Raw genomic sequence first — 11,890 nt, 5'->3', positions numbered from 1 at the left:
ATAGGTGACAGAACTAGCATCTGGGTGTTAATTTTCTTTCAAATGGTAGGAAACAGATTATAATCCCAGAGCCAGCAGGGCCTTAAAAACAGACATAATCCTAAATTACACAGAATAATGATACATAAAACAAGGAGTAAAAGTATCGGCAGATAGCCATACAACACTTTATTCCAGTTATGCAAATTCAATTTTAAAATATTACTTTTTCCAAAAGAACCCATGCTTGTTATTACAGACACATTAAAGTTTTGCTGACTTTGAAATTCAAAAGAAATCTTTGTTCAAAAGGGGAGGAAATAGCTATACTTCTCTCTTGGTTTGAATTTTCTTTTTCAGTATTTCTCATCAACTATTTGTAATTTCCTTATACATTGCATGGACCAGGTGCTACACAAACCAATATAAACCTTTTCAATGAAAACACAATAGTTACTCAGAAAATGAGAGCCTATAAACAGTATGTTGTGGTATATCATCTTGCAACATCTAAATATAGGGCAGGGTCAACTCCTGTAGGTCATTAAATAGAACTGCTGGCAAATCCAGACAATTACTTTTTGTATTTTTCCCCTGAACATTTGTACCACCTGTCTTCATGTCTGACCTGTCCAGTCATTTCAAGCAGTTCACAAAGAGAAGAAGGAAAAAAACCTGGCAAGCCCATATGCCAAACTAAATCATATCCAGGAGGCCAAATGCCTTCTGAATCCAAGAAATGGTTATTTATAGACCTGTAATTAGTGATTAAAACCCCAGGGAGTATTTTGTTTTCCTTTTAACCTTAAACTCCTCTCAGCTTCCGTGTATTCTCATACTAAATGTGATGCTGCACAGCTCTGCCATTTACTAGGAAACAACCTAGTAATTATTGTGAGAAATGTGCTCTTCACAGTATGTCTAGTTTGCCTCTTTTTTTTTTTTTTTTTTTGCGGTATGCGGGCCTCTCACTGTTGTGGCCTCTTCCGTTGCGGAGCACAGGCTCTGGACGCACAGGCTCAGTGGCCATGGCTCACGGGCCCAGCCACTCTGCGCATGTGGTATCTTCCCGGACCAGGACACGAACCCGTGTCCCCTGCATCAGCAGGAGGACTCTCAACCACTGAGCCACCAGGGAAGCCCTGCCTCATGTTTTTAGTGGCCAATTATTCTTTAAAATAAGATCAAAGCCTAATTTTTCATGATCAACCATCAGGAAACTCAGCAATGTAGAAATTTGGAGATACATTAAAAATGAAAAGCAACTTTTTATTAGTACGGATATTTCTGATATCTTTAAGCTGAAAGAGAGATTTAGGAAATGGGTGTTCAAGTAGGAAAAACAGAGCCAAGCTCAGTATATTTCCATAGATTTAATAACTGAGGGGTGAGTAGTGTTAGATTAAACGTGTTTATCTATCATCAATTATTCTGAATATTAATGAGTGAAGGCCTATATATTTGCTTGATTAAAATTTGCCCAGGGACTTCCCTGGTGGCACAGTCGTTAAGAATCCGCCTGCCAATGCAGGGGACATGGGTTCGAGCTCTGGTCCAGGAAGATCCCGCATGCCGTGGAGTAACTAAGCCTGTGCACCACAACTACTGAGCCAGCATGCCTAGAGCCCATGCTCCGCCACGAGAAGTCACCGAAATGAGAAGCCTGCACCACAACGAAGAGTAGTCCCCACTCACCACAACTAGAAAAAGCCCACGCACAGCAAAGAAGAACCAATGTGGCCAAAAATAAATAAATTAATTAAAAATTTTTTTTTCCAATATAAACAGACACCTCACTTCTAGCATTGAAAATCAGAGATCAGAAAACAAACAAACAAATAAAAAATGATTAAAGATGTCATGCAAAGAATTCCAAATAATTTATGTAGATACTCTGTCCTCAAGGGGGAACACCATACCCACTGCTTAAGTATGGGCTGCACATAGTAACTTCTTCCAAAGAGCAGAGTATTTTCCAGGAACAAGGGGGAACAAGGGAGTAACTTTAAAGTCAAGAAACCTGACAAACACCACCTCAGCCAGGGGATCACAGTCAGTATCAACAGTGTAACTCATGTTAATATTATTACCCTTGATATGATGTGATGAGAATGGTACTTCAGCTCTGGATATTACTCCTCTGAACACATAATCACAGTCTAATGAGAAAAACACCAGCCAAATTCCACTAGAGGGGCATCCTACAAAATACCTGACCAGTAGTCCTCAAAACCATTAAGATCATCAAAAACAACGAAAGTCTGAGAAACTGTCACAACCAAGAGGACCCTAAGGAGACATGACTACTAAGTGTAATATGGTATCCTGGATGGATTCCTGGAACAGAAAAAAGACATTAAGTAAAAACTAAGGAAATCTGAAGAAAATATGGACTTTAGTTAATAAAATACCAATGTTGGTTCATGAATTATAAAGAATACACCATACTAATATGTTACTAATAGGGAAAACTGTGGGGTATGGGGGTACTTTTTGAACCATTTTCTCAATTTTTCTATAAATCTAAAACTGTTATAAAAGATAAAGTATAATTTTTTAAAAATAATAATACATGTGAGCACATCTAGTACCCAGATCTTGGTTTCTAGTACCAAAGGCTCCTTGGAGAAGTGGCTGATCCTTGGACTAGGGCAGGAAATAAAACCTGGAGCATGAAAGTAAGAAAGTGCTCAAAAAAGCCCAAAACAAAACAAAACAATGAGTATATGTCAAAAGGATATATGAGCTAAAAGAGCTCCTAATGGCCAAAGCTGAAAAAAATCATTTAGCTTTTGGCACTGACAAAGGGGAAAGGAAACTAATATTGACTGTAGGCTGTTTATGAACCAGGCACTATGTTAAATGCTGAGCATTCATGCTGCATTTAATCTGAGGTACCACTCTGCGAGGTAGCTGTGATTATCTCAACTTTACAAACGAGGAAGCTACAGGTCAACAAGTTGTTGTGTTACCTTGCCCAAGGTCACACAGGTTTCAAAAACAAAACCAAGAGAGCACGCAGCCCTGCCTCCCATGGGGACACGGCCTGAGGAGCAGGGGCGGGAGCTCTGAGACTAGGACGGCATGAAAGAATTGGCCTAATATATGTGCCATTAAAACAGAGCTTCAGGGAGGAGCTTCAAGATGGCGGAAGAGTAAGACACGGAGATCGCCTTCCTCCCCACAACTACATCAGAAATACATCTACCTGTGGAACAGCTCTTACAGAACACCTACTGAATGCTGGCAGAAGATCTCAGACCTCTCAAAAGGCAAGAAACTCCCCCACGTACCTGGGTAGGGCAAAAGAAAAAAGAATAAACAGAGACAAAAGAATAGTGACGGGACCTGCACCAGTGGGAGGGAGCCGTGAAGGAGGAAAGGTTTCCACACACTAGGAAGCCCCTTGGCGGGCGGAGACTACGGGTGGTGGAGGGAGGAAGCTTCGGAAGCACGGAGGAGAGCGCAGCAACAGGGGTGCGGAGGGCAAAGCGGAGAGATTCCCTCACAGAGGATCGGTGCCGACCGCACTCACCAGCCCGAGAGGCTTGTCTGCTCACCCGCCGGGGCAGGGAGCAGGGGGATTGGGAGCCGAGGCTCGGGCTTCGGTCAGAGCGCAGGGAGAGGACTGGGGTTGGCGGCGTGAACACAGCCTGAAGGGGGCTAGTGCACCACAGCTAGCCGGAAGGGAGTCCGGGAAAAGGTCTGGACCTGCCTAAGAGGCAAGAGACTTTTTCTTCCCTCTTTGTTTCCTGGTGCACGAGGAGAGATTAACAGTGCCGCTTAAAGGAGCTCCAGAGACGGGCGCGAGCCGCGGATATCAGCACAGACTCCAGAGACGGGCATGAGACACTAAGGCTGCTGCTGCCAGTCACCAAGAAGCCTGTGTGCGAGCACAGGTCACTATCCACACCTCCCCTCCTGGAAGCCTGTGCAGCCCGCCACTGCCAGGGTCCCGTGATCCAGGGACAACTTCCCCGGGAGAACGCACGGCACGCCTCAGGCTGATGCAACGTCACACCGGCCTCTGCCGCTGCAGGCTCGCCCCGCACTCCGTACCCCTCCCTCCCCCCAGCCTGAGTGAGCCAGAGCCCCCGAATCAGCGGCTCCTTTAACCCCGTCCTGTCTGAGCAAAGAACATTCGCCCTCAGGCGACCTACACGCAGAGGCAGGGCCAGATCCAAAGCTGAACACTGGGAGCTGTGTGAACAAAGAAGAGAAACGGAAATCTCTCCCATCAGCATCAGGAGCAGCGGATTAAAGCTCCACAATGAACGTGAAGTACCCTGCGCCTGTGGAATACCTGAATAGACAAGGAATCATCCCAAATTGAGGAGGTCGATTTTGGGAGCAACAATATATATATTTTTTTCCATTTTTTACTTTTTTGAGAATGTATGTGTATGCTTCTGTGTGTGATTTTGTCTCTATAGCTTTGCTTTTACCATTTGTCTGAGGGTTCTGTCTGTCCGTTTTTTGTTTTTAATTTTTTATTTTTTTTTTTACTAAAAATTTTTTTTTCTTAATTTTATTTTATTTTTTATTTTAACAACTTTATTTTATTTTACTTTAGTTTATTTTATCTTCATTCTTTTTTCTTTCTTTTTTTCCTCCCTTTTATTCTGAGCCATATGGATGAAAGGCTCTTGGTGCTTCAGCCAGGCATCAGGGCTGTGCCTCTGAAGTGGGGGACCAAGTTCAGAACATTGGTCCACAAGACACCCCCCAGCTCCATGTGATACCAGATGGTGAAAATCTCCCAGAGATCTCCATCTCAACGCCAAGACCCAGCTTCAGTCAATGACCAATAAGCTACAGTGCTAGACACTTTATGCCAAACAACTACCATGACAGGAATACAACACCATCCATTAGCAGAGAGGCTTCCTAAAATCATAATAAGGCCACAGACACCCCAAAACACACCACTAGACGTGGACCTGCCCACCAGAAAGACAAGATCCAGCCTCATGCACCAGAACAGAGGCACTAGCCCCCTCCACCAGGAAGCCTACACAACCCACTGAACCAACCTTACCCACTGGGGACAGACACCAAAAACAACGGGAACTACGAACTTGCAGCCTGGGAAAAGGAGACCCCAAACACAGTAAGTTAAGCAAAATGAGAAGAGAAATACGCAGCAGATGAAGGAGCAAGGTAAAGATGCACTACAACAAACAAATGAAGAGGAAATAGGCAGTCTACCTGAAACAGAATTCAGAATAATGATAGTAAAGATGATCCAAAATCTTGGAAATAAAATAGAGAAAATACAAGGAACGTTTAACACGGACCTAGCAGAACTAAAGAGAAAACAAACAGTGATGAACAACAAAATAAATGAAATTAAAAATTCTCCATAAGGGATCAATAGCAGAATAACTGAGGCAGAAGAATGGATAAGTGACCTGGAAGATGAAATAGTGGAAATAACTACTGCAGAGAAAAATAAAGAAAAAACAATGAAAAGAATTGAGGACAGTTTTAGAGACCTCTGGGACAACATTAAACGTACCAATGTTCAAATTATAGGGGTCCCAGAAGAAGAAGAGAAAAAGAAAGGGACTGAGAAAATATTTGAAGATATTATAGTTGAAAACTTCCCTAATATGAGAAAGGAAGTAGTTAATCAAGTCCAGAAAGCACAGAGAGTCCCATACAGGACAAATCCAAGGAGAAACATGCCAAGACACATATTAATCAAACTATCAAAAATTAAATACAAAGAAAAAATATTAAAAGCAGCAAGGGAAAGACAACAAATAACACACAAGGGAATCCACATAAGGTTAACAGCTGATTTTTCAGCAGAAACTCTGCAAGCAAGAAGGGAGTGCCAGGACATATTTAAAGTGATGAAGGAGAAAAACCTACAACCAAGATTACTCTACCCAGCAAGGATCTCATTCAGATTTGATGGAGAAATTAAAACATTTACACACAAGCAAAAGCTGAGAGAGTACAGCACCACCAAACCAGCTTTACAACAAATGCTAAAGGAACTTCTCTAGGCAGGAAACACAAGAGAAGGAAAAGACCTACAATAACAAACCAAAAACAATTAAGAAAATGGTATTAGAAACATACATACTGCTAATCACCTTAAATAGAAATGGATTAAATGCTCCAACCAAAAGACACAGACTGGCGGAATGGATACAAAAACAAGACCCGTATATATGCTGTCTACAAGAGACCCACTTCAGACCTAGGTACACATACAGACTGAAAGTGGGGATGGAAAAAGATATTCCATGCAAATGGAAATCAAAAGAAAGCTGGAGCAGCAATACTCAGACAAAATGGGCTTTAAAATAGACTATTACAAGAGACAAAGAAGGACACTACATAATGATCAACAGATCAATCCAAGAAGAAGATATAACGACTGTAAATATTTATGCACCCAACATAGGAGCACCTCAATGCATGAGGCAAATACTAAAAGCCATAAAAGGGGAAATCGACAGTAACAAAATCATAGTAGGGGACTTTAACACCCCACTTTCACCAATGGACAGATCATCCAAAATGAAAATAAATAAGGAAACACAAGATTTAAATGATGATACATCAAACAAGATGGACTTAATTGATATTTATAGGACATTCCATCCAAAAACAACAGAATACACATTTTTCTCAAGTGCTCATGGAACATTCTCCATGATAGATCATACCTTGGGTCACAAATCAAGCTTTGGTAAATTTAAGAAAATTAAAATCGTATCAAGTACCTTTTCCAAACACAACACTATGAGACTAGATATCAATTACAGGAAAAAAACTGTAAAAAAATACAAACACTAGGAGGCTAAAAAATGCACTGCTTAATAACCAAGAGATCACTGAAGAAATCAAAGAGGAAATCAAAAAATACCTAGAAACAAATGACAATGAAAACACGACGACCGAAAACCTATGGGATGCAGGAAAAACAATTCTAAGAGGGAAGTTTATAGCAATACAAACCTGTCTTAAGAAACAAGAAACATCTCAAATAAACAACCTAACCTTACATCTAAAGATGTTAGAGAAAGAAGAACAGAAAAACCCCAACGTTAGAAGAAGGAAAGAAATTATAAAGATCAGATCAGAAATAAATGAAAAAGAAATGAAGGAAATGATAACAAACATCAATAAAACTAAAAGCTTGTTCTTTGAAAAGATAAAAGTCATAAACCGTTAGACAGACTCATCAAGAAAAACAGGGAGAAGACTCAAATCAATAGAATTAGAAATGAAAAAGGAGAAGTAACAACTGACACTGCAGAAATACAAAAGATCATGAGAGATTACTATAAGCAACTCTATGCCAATAAAATGGACAACCTGGAAGAAATGGACAAATTCTTAGAAATGCACAACCTGCCAAGACTGACTCAGGAAGAAATAGAAAATATGAATAGACCAAACACAAGCACTGAAATTGAAACTGTGATTAAAAATCTTCCATCAAACAAAAGCCCAGGACCAGATGGCTTCACAGGCGAATTCTATCAAACATTTAGAGAAGAGCTAACACCCACCCTTCTCAAACTCTTCCAAACAATATCAGAGGAAGGAACACTCCCAAACTCATTCTACAAGGCCACCATTACCCTGATACCAAAACCAGACAAAGATGTCACAAAGAAAGAAAACGACAGGCCAATATCACTGTTGAACACGGATGCAAAAATCCTCAACAAAACACTGGCAAACAGAATCCAACAGCACATTAAAAAGATCATATACCATGATCAAGTGGGGTTTATCCGAGGAATGCAAGGATTCTTCAATATACACAAATCAATCAATGTGATACACCATATTAACGAATTGAAGGAGAAAAACCATATGATCATCTCAATCAATGCAGAGAAAGCTTTCGACAAATTCAACACCCATTTATGATTAAAACCCTCCAGAAAGTAGGCATAGAGTGCAATTTCCTCAACATAATAAAGGCCATATATGACAGACACACAGCCAACACCATCCTCAATGGTGATAAACTGATACCATTTCCACTAAGATCAGGAACAAGACAAGGTTGCCCACTTTCACCACTATTATTCAACATAGTTTTGGAAGTTTTAGCCAGAGCAATCAGAGAAGGAAAAGAAAGATAAGGAATCCAAATTGGAAAAGAAGAAGTAAAGCTGTCACTGTTTGCAGATGACATGATACTATACATAGAGAATCCTAAAGATACTACCAGAAAACTATTAGAGCCAATGAATGAATTTGGTAAAATAGCAGGACACAAAATTAATGCACAAAGATCTCTTTCATTCCTATACACTAATGATGAAAAATCTGAAAATGCAATTAAGAAAACACTCCCATTTACCATTGCAACAGAAAGAATAAAATATCTGGGAATAAACCTACCTAAGGAGACAAAAGACCTGCATGCAGAAAATTATAAGACACTGATGAAAGAAATTAAAGATGATACCAACAGTTGGAGAATTATACCATGTTCTTGGATTGGAAGAATCAACATTGTGAAAATGACTCTACTACCCAAAACAATCTACAAATTCAATGCAATCCCTCTCAAACTACCACTGGCATTTTTCACAGAACTAGAACAAAAAATTTCACAATTTGTATGGAAACATAAAAGACCCCGAATAGCCAAAGCAATCTTGAGGAAGAAAAACGGAGCTGGAGGAATCAGGCTCCCTGACTTCAGATAATACTACAAAGCTACAGTAATCAAGACAGTATGGTATTGGCACAAAAACAGAAATATAGGTCAATGGAACAAGATAGAAAGGCCAGAGGTAAACCAATGCACATATGGTCACCTTATCTTTGATAAAGGAGGCAAGACTATACAGTGGAGAAAAGACAGCCTCTTCAATAAGTGGTGCTGGGAAAACTGGACAGGTACATGTAAAAGTATGAAATTAGAACACTCCCTAACACCATACACAAAAATAAACTCAAAATGGATTAAAGACCTAAATGTAAGGCCAGACACTATAAAACTCTTAGAGGAAAACATAGGCAGAACACTCTGTGACATACATCACAGCAAGATCCTTTTTGAACCACCTCCTAGGGAAATGCAAATAAAAACAAAAATAAACAATTGGGACCTAATGAAACTTCAAAGCTTTTGCACAGCAAAGGAAACCATATACAAGGCAAAAAGACAACCCTCAGACTGGGAGAAAATATTGGCTAATGAAGCAACTGACAAAGGATTAATCCCCAAAATTTACAAGCAGCTCATGCAGCTCAATATCAGAAAAACAAACAAACCAATCCAGAAATGGGCAGAAGACCTAAATAGACTTTTCTCCAAAGAAGATATCCAGATTGCCAACAAACACATGGAAGAATGCTCAACATCATTAATCATTAGAGAAATGCAAACCAAAACTACAATGAGATATCATCTCACACCAGTCAGAATGGCCATCATCAAAAAATCTACAAATAATAATTGCTGGAGAGTGTGTGGAGAAAAGGGAACCCCTTGCACTGTTGGTGGGAATGTAAATTGATACAGCTACTATGGAGAACAGTATGGAGGTTCCTTAAAAAACTAAAAATAAAACTACCATATGACGCAGCAATCCCACTACTGGGCATATACCCTGCGATAACCATAATTCAAAAAGAGTCATGTACCAAAATGTTCACTGCAGCTCTATTTACAACAGCCAGGACATGGAAGCAAACTAAGTGTCCTTCAACAGAAGAATGGATAAAGAAGATGTGGCGCATATATACAATGGAATATTACTCAGCCATATGAAGAAATGAAATTGAGTTATTTGTAGTGAGGTGGATGGACCTAGAGTCTGTCATACAGAGTGAAGTAAGTCAGAAAGAGAAAAACAAATACCGTATGCTAACCCATATATATGGAATCTAAAAAAAAAAAAAAATAGTCATGAAGAACCAAAGGGCAAGACGGGAATAAAGACACAGACCTAATAGGGAATGGACTTGAGGATATGGGGAGGGGGAAGGGTGAGCTGTGACAAAGTGAGAGAGTGGCATGGACATATATACACTACCAAAAGTGAAATAGACAGCTAGTGGGAAGCAGCCACATAGCACAGGGAGATCAGCTTGGTGCTTTGTGACCACCTAAAGGGGTGGGATAGGGATGGTGGGAGGGAGGGAAACACAAGAGGGAAGAGATATGGGAACATATGTATATGTATAACTGATTCACTTTGTTATAAAGCAGAAACTAACACACCATTGTAAAACAAGTATACTCCCATAAAGATGTTAGAAAGAAACAAACAAAAAACCAAAAACAAAAGAAGTTTTGAATCCTGTGGTTGCCCAGCTCCTGAGTTCATACTTTTTGCACTATCCAAAGCTGCCTCTAATTCAAATTCAGTCTTCATCTGATCTTGAAGCTTAGTCCTAAATTACTTAAAGTTTTCTTGTGAATACCCACTAAAAAGTTTTAAAAAATTGGATGGGGGAAAGTAGCCTATAATTAGAATTTATTATTATTATTCCTTTAGTGACCATGATGTACGAATTACACACACATACACACACACACACACACACACAATACACACATGTGAAGCCAAGGAAATGATAAAGATATCTGTTTCAGGTACCCAGAGCTTAACCGTTCTTGGAACATTAAATTGCATCCCAGAAGTGGCAACTAACGCTTAGTCTGCCCCTTAAAAAGCGGAGTGTTTCTGCTTCATTTCTGCTTGCTTAGCCTCCAGGAGAACCAATTTCTAGTACAAGCTGATGAGCAAATGGCTAACAGAATCTCCATGCGACCTCATCAGAGGAAAGAACCCAACATACTTTGCAAGGCTGCTCCCATCAAGTTGCCACCCTGGAAAGGCCAAAGGGGATCTAGTTAAACAGAGCATCACCAGGGAATGCCCAGTAAAAGCACAAACGAGCATAGCACACACTGCCCATGTGGGGGTTACATCTCTCTCCACACATGTCTACTCCCACATCCACTCCCTGTCCCCACCATCCACATCATGTGGTGATTACCACCATCATGGGTTGGCTTATCACCCAAAGACCTCAGCATCACACTGACCAGTGACTGGTCACTACTATATTTAATTAATACTTTATTACATAACTTTCGTTGAAGTTTCTTTCTTCTTTGTGGATAAGTAACCCACGTTGGTTTTGGGGACTATAGGAGTTTTATTTACATCTTTTCTTCCTTCAGCCTCTTTACTTAGCGGTTCATTCCAACAACACTTTCAAATTCTAACTTGAACATTGTCTCAGGAATTGTGTAGCTTGGAAAGTTAAATCCTAGACGATTATCAGGTCTATGAGTTGTCTCAATATACTTTTCTGACTTTGAGAATGTATCCTTTCAGACCCCTATTTTTCTTCCAAATTATACTCTTCATCATTATTCAATTAGTCACTTTTATGTGTAGGTCGTTTTCATTATATCTTTGTAAACAAACTTTTAAAATCTTCTTAGAATCCAGCCATGTTATTTCCTTATTTTCTTTGCGTAAACAATCCCTAAGTCATTGAAGAATAGACTAAGAGGTTGAAAAATATCTGACACCAATATAGGTAGAAATAATCTTATTAAACTGAGAAGGCAGCCGAGGTCTTCCAAATTGGGCTTCCAGACTCTGGGAACGTCTTATGAGGCCACAGCTCAGATCCAAAAGGTTTGGTGTACAGTAAACCAATTCGCGTTTCTGTGTCAAAGAAAAAAACCTGCCATTCAGGATGATTTGCTGGGGTAGGGGCTTGGGGGCTAGTATTAACTTTATTTAGTTAATCTAATCTTTATTAGATTACTAATCTTTCTGTAAATAAATTATGAAACAACTTTAAATAATTTATTTTTCTTTCTTAAAGAAAAAACTGTATGGCTAATTTCCAAATAAAATGCATATTTTGCCTGCCTTAAAGAAATTAACAACAATAT

This window comes from Hyperoodon ampullatus (genome assembly GCF_949752795.1).
Source record: "Hyperoodon ampullatus genome assembly, chromosome: 5".
In the NCBI taxonomy this organism is placed as follows: Eukaryota; Metazoa; Chordata; class Mammalia; order Artiodactyla; family Ziphiidae; genus Hyperoodon; species Hyperoodon ampullatus.
The sequence above is the reverse complement of the archived record's forward strand: the minus strand, read 5'-3'. Positions refer to the sequence as shown.